This window comes from Giraffa tippelskirchi, chromosome 3 (genome assembly GCF_054371585.1).
Source record: "Giraffa tippelskirchi isolate mGirTip1 chromosome 3, T2T-mGirTip1v1.2.pri, whole genome shotgun sequence".
Classification (NCBI taxonomy): domain Eukaryota; kingdom Metazoa; phylum Chordata; class Mammalia; order Artiodactyla; family Giraffidae; genus Giraffa; species Giraffa tippelskirchi.
Window position 1 is genome coordinate 137,842,444 of NC_137277.1, and position 12,671 is coordinate 137,855,114.

A 12,671-nucleotide genomic window follows, 5' to 3' on the forward strand; every position below is an offset into this window, starting at 1 on the left:
TCAGGGAACAGGAGGATCCCCTACTCAGCCTTACTGACACTTTGCTGTGTGCCCCTTGCTTTTGGTAGAAGAGTGATGGAAGATCATCTCCCTGCTCAGCCTGTCTCACAATACCCAGAGTGAAGACAGGAGCATACTGCTTGTTTCCAAGGGTAGCAAGAAGGTGATGTGGAAGATCAACTTTTTGTTCACCCCTGCTAAACTCGCCAGGGCTGAAGACTATGTTTTTTCCACTAGTATTTGACTGGAGTGATCTGTTGCTAGGCCACACTTGCTTGCACTTTTCCTAGGGAAACAGACTTCATGTAGCTTCATTTTCCTGTGACTGTTGGTTATTCTGGACCTGAGGCTCCCTCAGCACCTTGTGTTGTTCTTAGTCACTCAGTTGTGTCCAACTCTTTGTGACCCAATGGACTATAGCCCACCAGGCTCCTCTGTTCATGGGGATTCTCCAAGCAAGAATACTGGAGTGGATTGCCATGTCCTCCTCCAGGGGATCATCCCAACCCAGGGATCAAACCCAGGTCTCCCACATTGTAGGTGGATTCTTTACTGTCTGAGCCACCAGGCAAACCCAAGAATACTGGAGTAGATAGTCTATCCCTTCTCCAGGGGAACTTATCAATCCAGGAATTGAACTTGGACCTCCTGCATTGCAGGCAGATTCTTTTCCAGCTGAGTCACCAGAGAAGCCTCATTAGCACCCTACCTGGAGGCAATAAAAAGACCCAGAGAACCCACCACTGTGTTGTTCCTCAAGTCCCAAGGGACATATCAAGCAAGCAGTCCATCTTCTTTCTACATTTCAGAGACATTCCAGGCTGGATTATTCTGTTAGGTCTAGGGCTTTTCAGCTATAAGATAGAGGGCCTTCAAGGAATGTGGTGGCTCCATCTTGGCAGAAAGAGAAAGCCATGAGAAGAAATTTTTATGTGAAATATTTTTACTGTCAGGTGATTCTATGTGCTACATAGCTCCATAGATGAATGCTTAGGGAGTGGCTGTTTCACTAAACACCTTGTTAAAATGTGAGACCAATGAAACCCAACAGAAAGTAGGAGGGATGTGTTTGCTCCCCCGCTTCTCCAGCAGGCTAAATGGGGATCCGCTCATCACTAGTGAGTCTGACCAAAAGAGTTCATTTCCAAGGTAGCCCTTGATATCCAGCATGGCACTTCTGGCCCTCAAACAAAGCTGGTTCGTAGAAAATAAAAACCTCCACAGGTGCTGGATTTTCCCAGTAATATCTGCGTTTTGAACAGTAACCTATGAAACATGAAGACATTCCTAGGAGAAAAGTTCTTGAAAGCTGGAAGTGCTGGGTTAACCATGACTATTTATTCTTAAAGGTTGCTGAAACTTGGAGTTTATATTATGCAATATTTTTAAAGTTATTGTATATTAATATTCAATAGACCCTATTAAATATAATACATGTGTTATCAACCTCTTCATAACACAGCATACGTGGCATAGACCCACTTTCCCAGCCACTTCAGTTGTCAGTTGAATTTAAGCTTCTAACTAGTGTCTCCAAGTGCCATTTATTTTAATTTCCAGTGAAACATAGTATAGTGAAATATCTGAGTGAGCATGAAAAGGAGATTATGAAGGATATTTTCACTTTTCTGATTTTATAACTTCCAAATGTTGGGCTGTTTCATTATGGCATATAGTCTGTGGGCATAACGCATTCTATGATGACTTATATGGACCAATGAGAATTTTGTGTATTCCAATTTCATTTCTGAACATTTCCCCTTCTACTTTCCTACTCAAAGTCTTACTCTTATTAGGTCCATGTCCTTACAGTTCTCTTCACACAATTAGTATACAAGACTGCATTATTCAAAAAAAACAAAAAAAAAGATCACAGCAATATTTCCAGTCCCCCACGCTCTTCTAAAACACCACTATTGTTCATCAATTGGTTTTCCCCTTTAACCACAGCAAATTTTGTGACCACTTTGATGAGCAGAATTAACAGATGTGGTACCACCTGACTTTCAAGGCTAGATCATAAAAGTGATATGGCTTACAACTGGCTCTCTCAGGGTGTCCTTTTTACTGAACCAAATTTGAGTCTACTTTCTGGCATATGAAGCATGTCTGTTTCCCCAGAATTTTAGACTATGAAAAATCCTCCCCTACATTTTATTTTAGTACTTCCATAAAGTATGCTTTGGGGAAATTCTTTAACATAACCTCCCTCCCTCTCTCCCCAAGTTAATGAAACTCTGTGCAAGAACAAAATGGAGTTCATCTCAGAGACAACTAGAGGAGAGTGTTTGTGTGAGGGAATTTGATGGATTATAAATTGACCTTGACAGGGGCATACAAGCCTTCCACCCTGTTTTTGACTCCTGTCTCCTACCTGTTTCCATTTTCATGTTTGCAGCATGCTACTTCCTGAAATGTGTCCTTAAACTCTGATCTCTAGTGACAGCTTCAGAAAGGAGGGTAGACAAGAAAGGGGCTTAGAGGAAATATGAAAAGGATAAGTTTGCTTGAGGGGACATGACTCAAATTTCACACCTATTCAGCCCAGGTAACCTTTAGAGAGAGCAGAGAAGAAATTATTAGTAAATATCTATGTAGTAAGGAAGAGAGTGCACTTACCAGGAGTATTGTTTGAGCCATGCATTTCTCTTCACAAATATTTGTGTGTGTGCATGTCAGGGAGACAGTGCTGATGTCAGTAAGGAGGAGATGAAACATATGGGAAAGGAGGAAGACAGCAGGTTTGGTCTGGCAGTGTGGTAGAATCAGGAATCTTCACTAGGGTACCTGCTCTCTATAGTGAGAACCAACAAATGTGACTTATCTCACTTATTTTCCACTCATCAGCATCCATCATAAAATATTAATAACTCCCTAATTCCTGATAGGTTCTGTGGATGAGTGAAACTTAGTTTCTATCCATGAGAAAGATACCAAGGAAGTATGATATATCTTTCACCAAAAAATGACCTTAATTATCACCCCTTTGCAAGATGATGTTCAGCAACTCCCACCCTTTTTATCTGGTGGAGCCTGGGTCTTTCTCGACCAATGTCAGATGGTAGAAATGGCACTGTGGCATTTTCAGGTCTCAGCACACCTTGAGGACTTCTGCTCTTGCTTTTGAAGCTCCATCAGCTGCCATATAAATAAGCCCCGGCTAGCAAGCTGAATTTTGGGGAGACATCTGGCCCAGTTCTTCCATCCCCAAATCAACATCCATGTAAGAAAGACTATCCGTAAGTCAGCCAGACCCCAGGTTGCACACAAACTGACTGCAGACACATGATTGTTGGTCAACCAAAACTAGCTCAGGTCAGTAGACTACTCCTCTGAATCTTAGATTCATGATCAATAATAAATGATTATGGTTTTAAGCCACTAAGTTTTGAGATGGTTTCTTAAGCTGTGACTGTTAACTGATCCAAGGAGAAAGAAGCATAAACAAATCAAATAAGTGCAGTTTTAAAGGTAAGCCTAGGATGCTTGGGTAGCCAGAAAGAGGGTGACTAATCAGCCTTATAGAGATTATGCATGATTTAAGAGATAACTCTCAAGGAAGATTTAGACATTAACCACATGGTGAGTGTATTATTAGCAGAGCATATGTAGGGGCAAAAGCACACAAGTGAGCAGGAATTGCCAAATGTGTGTAAGGATATAAAAGCGCTATAGGGCTTTCAACATGCTGGCATGCATGCATGCATGCTAAGTTGCTTCAGTCGTGTTTGACTCTTTGCGACCCTATGGATCATAGCCTGCCAGGCTCCTCTTTCCATAGGATTCTCCAGGCAAGAATACTGGAGTGGGTTACCAGGCCCTCCTCCAGGGACTCTTCCCCATCTACGGATGGAACACTCATTCTCTTCTGTCCCCTGCATTGGCAGGCAAGTTCTTTACCACTAGCACCACCTAGGGGGGCCCTTCAATATGTTTAGTTTTGAGGAAATCAAATAGAAAAGGGAGCAGAGTGTTGCCTTGCTAAGCAGCCTACATACGTAGTTCAGTGACCTTTCAAGGCTCGAGTCAGTCCCCACTTCCTGAGGCTGACCTGTCTGCTCTCTGCTCAAAACTAGTGTTCACTGTTCTGGTTTTTCTTGCTTTCTGTAATATTCCTTATCTTTGCCTTTCACTGGGCATTTACACAGCCCATGGGAAATTATTTAGGTCTCATACTTGTAAATGTGTCAGCTGTGAGAGAGCTTTCTCATCTAAAGATTCCAGAATTGTTTTTGTCTCCATAACATCTCCGTTTCAGAACTGTAACAACAGAAGTTAATGAAAAGAATGATAATTCACCACAACTAACATTTGTTGGCCATCAATTATTTGTGAAACAGTGTGTTCTCTGCTTTCCACTCACATAGAGTGGGATTAATTAGATAGGAAGACAAGTCCCCGGGGCTTTCTTGGGCCTAGAGCTTCAACTGCTCATCTGAATATTGCTGAGTGTCAAAAACAAACTGAAGCAGCCAAACAGCTCAGGGACAGGGAAGCCGTGTACCTACAGAGAGAGGCATAAAGCCAGCTTGGCATCAGCAGCCCTATGTTTGGACCTGGTCCTTTCACTTGCTAGCACTTTCAATCGGGGAAAATTCCTTGCTTCTCATAGCGTTGGCTTTTATGCTTATAAAAAAAATGTATAATAATATTTTTATTTCATTTTGATTAATTTTAATTGAAGTAGCCACATATGACCAGCAGCTACTTTATTAGACAATACAACTCTAAAGTCTGAGCACCCTGGATTCAAATCCTGTCTATCTCATTTGGTGGTTGTGTGACTTTGGGAAATATACTCAACCTTGCTGAGCCTTGGTTTCCTAATCTGTAAAATAATTATTAAAATATTTTAAAAGTTATTAGGAGGCTAAAATGAAATATGTGGGCTTAGTAGCTGATACACAAAGAGCATTCAGTAAATATACTTTGTTATTTTATTATTTCAAACATTTATAATTTCACAAATATATGGATTATCATTGTCTTCCCACAAAAGCTAATGAGACATGTGACACAGGTTTTGTCTACCAATTCTGTGTTATGGATGAAGTACAGGAAGCTTAGGGCCTGACTTGAAGGGCAAAGGTATATACCCGTCCCACAATGCTTGAGTATTTGTTTGCTGGGTGTTCAGGATCTTCGTGACACTGTGCGGAGCTAACCAGGGTTATAGAAGACAGGCAACACAGACCCTTTTCTCAAGCTGCTTAGTGTCCAATGACAAGATGAATCTGATACTTGGGGGGAAGAAAGTAGTAATCAATGCTCTGATAGCCGTGTCGTTCTGATCATGCCTATCAATGGTCCAGCAACATCCTTGGAGACAGTCCAATCATTCAACAGTGTCTAAGGAACTGCGCCAGGCCCATAAAACTCAATATCTTATTAAATGCTCACACCCATCTTTCAACAGTATTATAATTATCTGTGGTCTACAAATGAGCAAACCAAGAATTTGAGAACTAAAACAACTTGACCTAGGACACTATCTTGTCTGTGATTTGATTTCATCCAACTTATGAGCTAGTAACCTAGCTTACTGTATTGAGGGTGCTGACAAAGGACACAAGAGTCTTGGGTCAGAGACAAAAAAGTTTATGACTCACAGCACAGCAAGCAGCATAGTTTAAATGGTTTCTCCTTAACCCTGAGTCCCATCACGTTCTCAGATGGGTGCTATGCATGTAGTAGGTTTGTATCACAGCTAAAAAACAGGGCTTGGGAAATCCATCATCTTATAATGAGAAGCAAGCAAAATTTCTTTGTTTCCAACAGAGAGTTGACTTCATCCCCCAAGGTTGTTAGCAGAAAATATTACCCTGGAAAAGGGCTCAGTAGAGAGTGGTTGGTGCTTTGCATGTGGGACCTACTCAGCTAGGAGGGTTTAGGGAGATTTAGGGCCTATGGCTGATTGCCTCTCCCAAAGATCCCAAGCCCAGGTGGTGCCAGTGGCAAAGAAACTTCCTGCCAATGCAGGAGACTTAAGAGACACGTGTTTGACCTCTGGGTGGGGAAGATTCCCTAGAGGAGGAGACAGCAACCCACTCCAATATTCTTGCCTGGAGAATTTCATGGACAGAGGAGTCTGGCAGGCTATAGTCCATAGGGTCACAAAGAGTCAGACATGACTGAAGCGAACTAGCACAACAACAGCAAGAAGTGATTAATGGTTTTTAGTTTTAAATCCAATGTAATCTGGCTGCTGCAAGTCACACAGGCAAATTCAATAGTCCTGCCCTCCTGGAGTGCTCTTGACATTGTCTTGTGCCAGTGAAACTTACCTTGTTATGAATAGTTTAAAAGACCTAGATTTTTTACCTACAATCTGCATACGGTATTTCTAATACTTATAAAATATTTCAAATACAATGTCATCCTAATTTTATATGAAATGCAGAGGAAATTTACATGCCCTGCTCAAGGCAAACCAGAAACTTGGCCTCAGGAAAATGTATCACAATTGATTTTTCTCTCCTTACCTTCTTTTTTTCTCATTTCCTTACTATATTCATGTTCAACATTCTCTCACAGAAAAAGCTGGCCTTTCACTGCTGTCAATGATAACAACACAACCTTCCTGACACAGATCCATTTCCCTGTAGTGTCCAGCACTGAGCCCCATGACACCCAGAAACAATCAATACCTCTCAGCTTCCCGTGTTTATATTTCGTGGGTGCACAAGGAGATTCATAGGAGGCTGACACTTTAATACAAAAATATTTGCTAAAACAGCAAGGAAAATAAATTAGTCTAGGGGAAATTTAGCTAAAATTGAGCAATTTTTATAGCATTTAGAGGATTATTCTCTTTCATTAAGCAGAATGTAAATGATCAAACAAGTGATTTGATTCCATAAAGGGAAAAGTCATTGTATGGTTCTCAAAACATAAAAAATAGCATGATGTACCATCAAGTACAAAAGGGTTTCTTTCCCATTCGTTAGCCCCTGCAAATAGTATCTTTTGATGCCTCCTCTTGGGGCTTCCCAAGATATTTTACCACATTTGTGAAAAACTCTTTTTTCCCTGCTTTCCACATGAGTCACCAATGAGCACCCACATAGTTATTATAGTATGTGGGGCTCAATCGACCCTTATCAGGGCCAGGACATATGAGTAGAACCATTGCTCGTGGCACTGTGTGCTTCTGAACATTTTGCAACAAATGATAGGGAGGGATGACAGTTCTAAAGCAGCTTTTTGCTGCTATGGGAGGCCTGAACATCAATTATAACTCTTTATAAAATTGTTCTAATGACTTTGTGGATAAGGAGAGATGTCAAGCACTCCCTAAGTCCTCTCCTGACTCAAATTTCAATAATAAGTTGATGTGTTAGAACTCTCCCTCCCTAACTGAGGGATTACTTTCTCTTGCCTTCTATTTAAGTGGAATTTTAAAGCAGAGAAATTATTTTTTTAACACTTTCTGTATCTTAATTGGTACAAGTTAAGTATTGCATTGTTTTTCTTTCACTGGATTATACATTCCTTCAAAATGAATGGAAAGGAAGTCATAACATTAGTTGAGTATCTATTATGTGCTAGCCACTGTAGTTTCATATTTGTAATCCTCACAATGCCAGAAGCTGAGTATTATTAATCTTCATTTTATTTTATTGTTTCCAGTTTATTTGTTTTTATTGAAGCATAGTTAATTTACAATATTATGTTAGTTTCAGGTGTATAGCATAGTGATTCATTTTTATAAATTATACTTCATTAAAAGTTATTCCAAGATAATAGCTATAGTTTCCTGTGCAATAAGTATGCCATTGGTACTTCCCAGTTTTATACATAGTACTTAGTATCTCTTTCCCTTACCCTTATCTTGCCCCTCCTCCTTTCCTCATCACACTACTAACCACTAGTTGGTTTTCTATACCTGTTAATCTGTTTCTGTTTTGCAATATACATCCATTTCTTTTATTCTTTTAGATTCCACAAATAAGTGATACCATTTAATATTTTTCTTATTTCACTAAGCATAATATTCTGTAGGTCCATTCAAGTTGCTGCAAATGAAGGATTTTACTCTTTCTTGTGGCTGAATGATATGCCATATTTATATGTTTTTATATACCACAGTTTCTCTATCTCTATGTCTGTTGATGAGCACTTGGTTTGCTTTCACATCTTGGCTATGGAAATAATGCTGCTAGGAATACTGGAGCACATGCACCTTTTCAAATTAGTGTTTTCATTTTTTTCTGAATATATCCCCAGGAGTGGGATTGCAGAATAATATGGTAGCTCTATTTTTAGTTTTTCTTAAGAACCTCCATACTGTTTTCCGTTTATATTCTTACCAATAGTATAGGAGGGTTCCCTTTCCAAAACCATTCTCATCAGCATTTGCTTTTTGTAGACTTTTGGATGATGGCCATTCTGACAAGTGTGAAATGGTACCTTGTTGTTGTTTTGATCTGCATTTCTCAAAAAATTAGTGATTTGAAACTCTTTTTATGTACCTGTTGGCCATCTGTATGTCTTCTTAGGAAAACTGTCTATTTAGGTCTTCTGATTATTGTTGATTGGGTTATTTGTTTTATTGATATTGATTTTCATGAATTGTTTATATATGTTGGATATTAACCCCTTGTTGGTTATGTCAGTTGCAAATATTTTCTCCCAGTCCATAGGTTAGCTTTTAATTTTTTTATGGTTTCCTTTGCTAAGCAAAAGCTTTTAAGCTTAATTACATCCCGTTTGTTTATTTTTGCTTTTATTTTCATTTTAGGAAGAGGATTAAAAATACTGCTACAATTTATGTCACAGTTCTGCCTATGTTTTTCTCTATGAATTTCATGGCTTCAGGTCTTACATTTATGTCTTTAATCCATTTGAGCTGGTTTTTATTTTGTTTTTATGGTATAAGGAAATGTTCTAATCCCATTCTTTTACATGTAGCTGTCCAGTTTTGAAGAAGAGATTGTCTTTTTCTCCATTATATGTTCTTGTTTCCTTTGTCACAGATTAATTGACCTTTGGTGCATGGGTTTATTTCTGGGCTCTGTATTCTGTTCCATTGATCTATGTGTCTGTTTTGTGCCAGTACCAGGTTGTTTTACAACATAGTTTAAAGTCTTAGAGGGTGATACCTCCAGTTTTGTTCTTTTCTCTCAAGATTGCTTTGGAAATTCAGGATTTTTGTGGTTCTATATGAATTATAGAGTTGTTCTAGTTCCTTGAAAAATGTCATATTTAGATAAGAGTTAAGAAGGTAAAAGTGTTACAATATTTTCCCATGTTCACAGAGCTGAAAAGAGGACAAGCTGGTACCTGACTCTGGGGCTGTCCCCAACCCTGTGTCCTTTTGCTTGGACACTGCTGTCTTGCTCTCTCTGCAGATAATGCTGACCTGCCTGCCTCAATGTCATAACCTGACAACCTGTGGTCTAATGCTCACCCCATATGTGGACCATGTTGTATTTTAACCTCTTTACTTCATTCCTGATGGATTACTGCTACAGAAATGTGGACATTTTGTCCCAGATTTAGAGAATCTGAGATTCAAAGTGTGGCCTTTTCAGAAAATAGGCCACCTCTGGTCTTCAAACATCATTTTGCAAGACAGAAAGAGGCCTCAAGGTAGAAGTGACTTGAGTGCATGAGCACCTGAGAGACAGATGGGGCTGTGAAGGGGACCCCATGGCTCCCATCCCACCAGCTCAGCTCCACTCACAAAGCCTGAGTTCCAAGATGGAGGGCTGTCAGTGAAAACTTAAGAAGTCTTTTTCATGAGGAAATCTGTGGGACACAAAACAAAACAGTGTTGTTCCAGGGCCCAGGGACCAAGTGTGACACACAAGGCAGAAGCAAGCAGTTTTGCAGTTCCGTGAGGAGACAGCAGAGAGTAGGTATGAGGAAGTTTGCGGGGACCACAGAGCCACATGATACCTGGAGCAGGAAGACATGCCTGGACAAGGAAGCATCTGTTCATGCCAGGATCTTGGCCACCAAACTCTGGGAGGATGGACACACTGGACTCCTGTAAGCCATGCTCCAGGCCTCTTCAGTTCAGTTCAGTTCAGTTGTTCAGTCATGTCCAACTCCTTCCGACCCCATGGACTCTCAGCACACCAGGCTTCCCAGGCCTCTTAAGACAAACAAAGGGGCCAAAGATGGAATGGGAGTCTTTATTATACAGCTACAGGACACAAGCCAGAGAGCTCCAAAAATCAATGTTACTTCAGAAACATTTACTTCCTTTAGCAAGAGAAATTTAGTTTATATAAGTGATGATGTTACATGGAAGCATAATTCTTTTATTTTTCTTTTACTTAGGAAAAGGCTAAATTTATGTCACATGATAGTAATTCCCTTTCCAGGAACCAAATATATTGTAGGCTAGGGGTGAATGCTTTGGAAGCTAGGATGGGGGAACAGTGATCTAATGAGTTCTCCTGATTCCATCCTTGATATTCTCCACAGATCCAGTGGGAGTGAAGGACTGTTAGCTGACAAACATTGAACAATTCACTAAATACATAGATGTTCACCTTCACAGGGCCGAAAACACCCAGGTGTGTGTAGGAAAGGAATGAACATAGTAACCTGGTCTAGAGTTTGAGTAACAGGCAAAGGCTGCCATTTATTCCAATGTCAGGAGAACTTTCAGGGAAAAGTGACTTCTGAGATTTTTCTTCAGGACAAGTTAGAACAAGTTGGACAGAACAGAGAAGTTTAGACACCATATAGCTTATACACCCCTTGAGAACAAAGCTTGTACATTGTAATAGTTTTGGTAAAACTGTTAATATCTAGTTTTTATGAAAATCAAGGTACATGGCGATCCATTCTTTCATTCCTCCTGCATTCACTGACTATCCACAACCCCCTGGCACAGCTTGGAGGTACATGGCATGGAGGTACATGGCGTGGAGGTACATGGAGGTACAAGGTACATGGTGATCCATTCTTTCATTCCTCCGACATTCACTGACTATCCACAACCTCCTGGCATATCTTCAATGTGCTCACTCTGAGATATGGGAGCAACTCAGCTGCATCAGTAAATGTAAGAGACAAGTTTTGCCAGGTGTGGTGAACACTGACAAGAAAACAATAAAATCACTCTGTTTCTAGCATAGACCACATTTTAGGAGAAACACTAAAGAAATGTCAGACATGGCAGCTCTATAAGTCCTTTTCTTTTCCACAAAAGAGCTACTAGTGGGGGCTATTCCAGCAATTATTTTAAAGATATTTAATCTTCCAAATTTCAAAAAGAAATCTTTTTAAAAGAATGAAAAATTTTAATTTAATTAAATGTTGTACTAGACATACTGCAGGACACCTGGCAACTGTTTAGGATTATTTTTCAGTCCTAGCTCTATATCCCACAGATAATTAGGGAAAGAGCACGTTAGAAGGGTTAGAAATCCCTAGTCAGAGGCAACTTGAGGTGAAGAGAATAGAAAAATGTCCTCAGGAAGAAGTACATTCTTAAATGAGAAGTTTCCCCAAATGTTGCTGAAGTAAACGACCTATAATTTTGACCATACAAACCAGATAAACACAACTCACCACACTGCTTTGCTGTTCACACTGCACAGCCATAAAAGTTTTGACTGAAAAGACGTTTCCCATCAGAAAAAGTGTCAAATTTTACATTGAAACCTACTGGGAAAAAAAAGGCAAGATTCACTCTACAGATACATTTTCTGGATAAATTTATTCCTTAAAGCAAGTACACATGGCCAAGTACAAATAATTGGCTCATTTATCTGGGATAAGCCTCATTTCATGGACCAGCATAAAAAAATCCTGACTTCTTACATATTCTATAGAAAGCATATCATCACTGATAATAAATTCATAAATTCTTACTTTTTTGGCTTAGTTCCTTGAGGAAAAAGAGATAATATTTTTTTAGTTTAGTCCCTAGAATCTAGGTTAATGCCTGACACATATTTGTTGAATGAATAAATGAATGAATAGCAGAAGTTAGCAAAAACTTCTGATCAGAAGTCAATATTGAAAGCAAAGACACAGACACACGAATCTGCCTTCTACCATCTTGCAGGGTCCTTAGGTTCTCCTGTCATCTTAGATCATAAGCTTTCCACTCAAGTCTAAAATTAGAGGCCTGTGAAGATCCCCAGCAGGACACCTGTTAAGGCTTTCTATACTTTGAGAAGCATAGCCACTATTGACTAAGATCATGCCATGACAACTGCTTTCATAAAGATGAAGATAGACAGGGTACATTCCTTGATACAAGATCTCTAGTTTAACTGGAGAAATGAGACAGCAAAAGCATAACAAAGTAGTGAGCAAGTTTGCTATAAATAGCAAAAAACTATTACAAAGTAGCATGTGAGATACACAGGAACACACTAACATGGTTTTGGCCTTGAGAAGACTTTGGGCAGGCAATCCCTACTCACCTGCGCCATCACAGGTAACAGCAATACTAACATCTGGTGCACAGAAAGGACCCAGAATTGGTGGAATTGAGCTCAAGCCCCTCCCACCTCATCGTTTGGGGCAAGTTCTATAACTCAGGGTTGGATCCAGATTTTGTGTACTTAAGGTATATACTATTTTGATGTGTCATCATTAAGTTAAAAGAATTCAATTGTAAATTGAAGTGTAAGAATGATTATTAGGAATTAAAAAATATTAATCATAACATATTTCTGGAGACATGGACATTCTGATCCCTT

At 39.6% G+C, this 12,671-nt stretch overlaps 1 long non-coding RNA gene across 1 annotated transcript in view; it reads right to left on the reverse strand.

Annotated features, from left to right (window-relative positions):
* Nucleotides 1–8,852: 8,852 nt before the first annotated feature.
* The window catches only part of LOC145542473 (uncharacterized), a 198,508-nt gene continuing 194,689 nt past the window's right edge, over nucleotides 8,853–12,671 (reverse strand). Inside the window, exon 2 of the long non-coding RNA XR_014079879.1 lies at nucleotides 8,853–11,625. This is a non-coding gene — a long non-coding RNA (uncharacterized LOC145542473). The remainder of the gene's footprint in view (nucleotides 11,626–12,671) is intronic.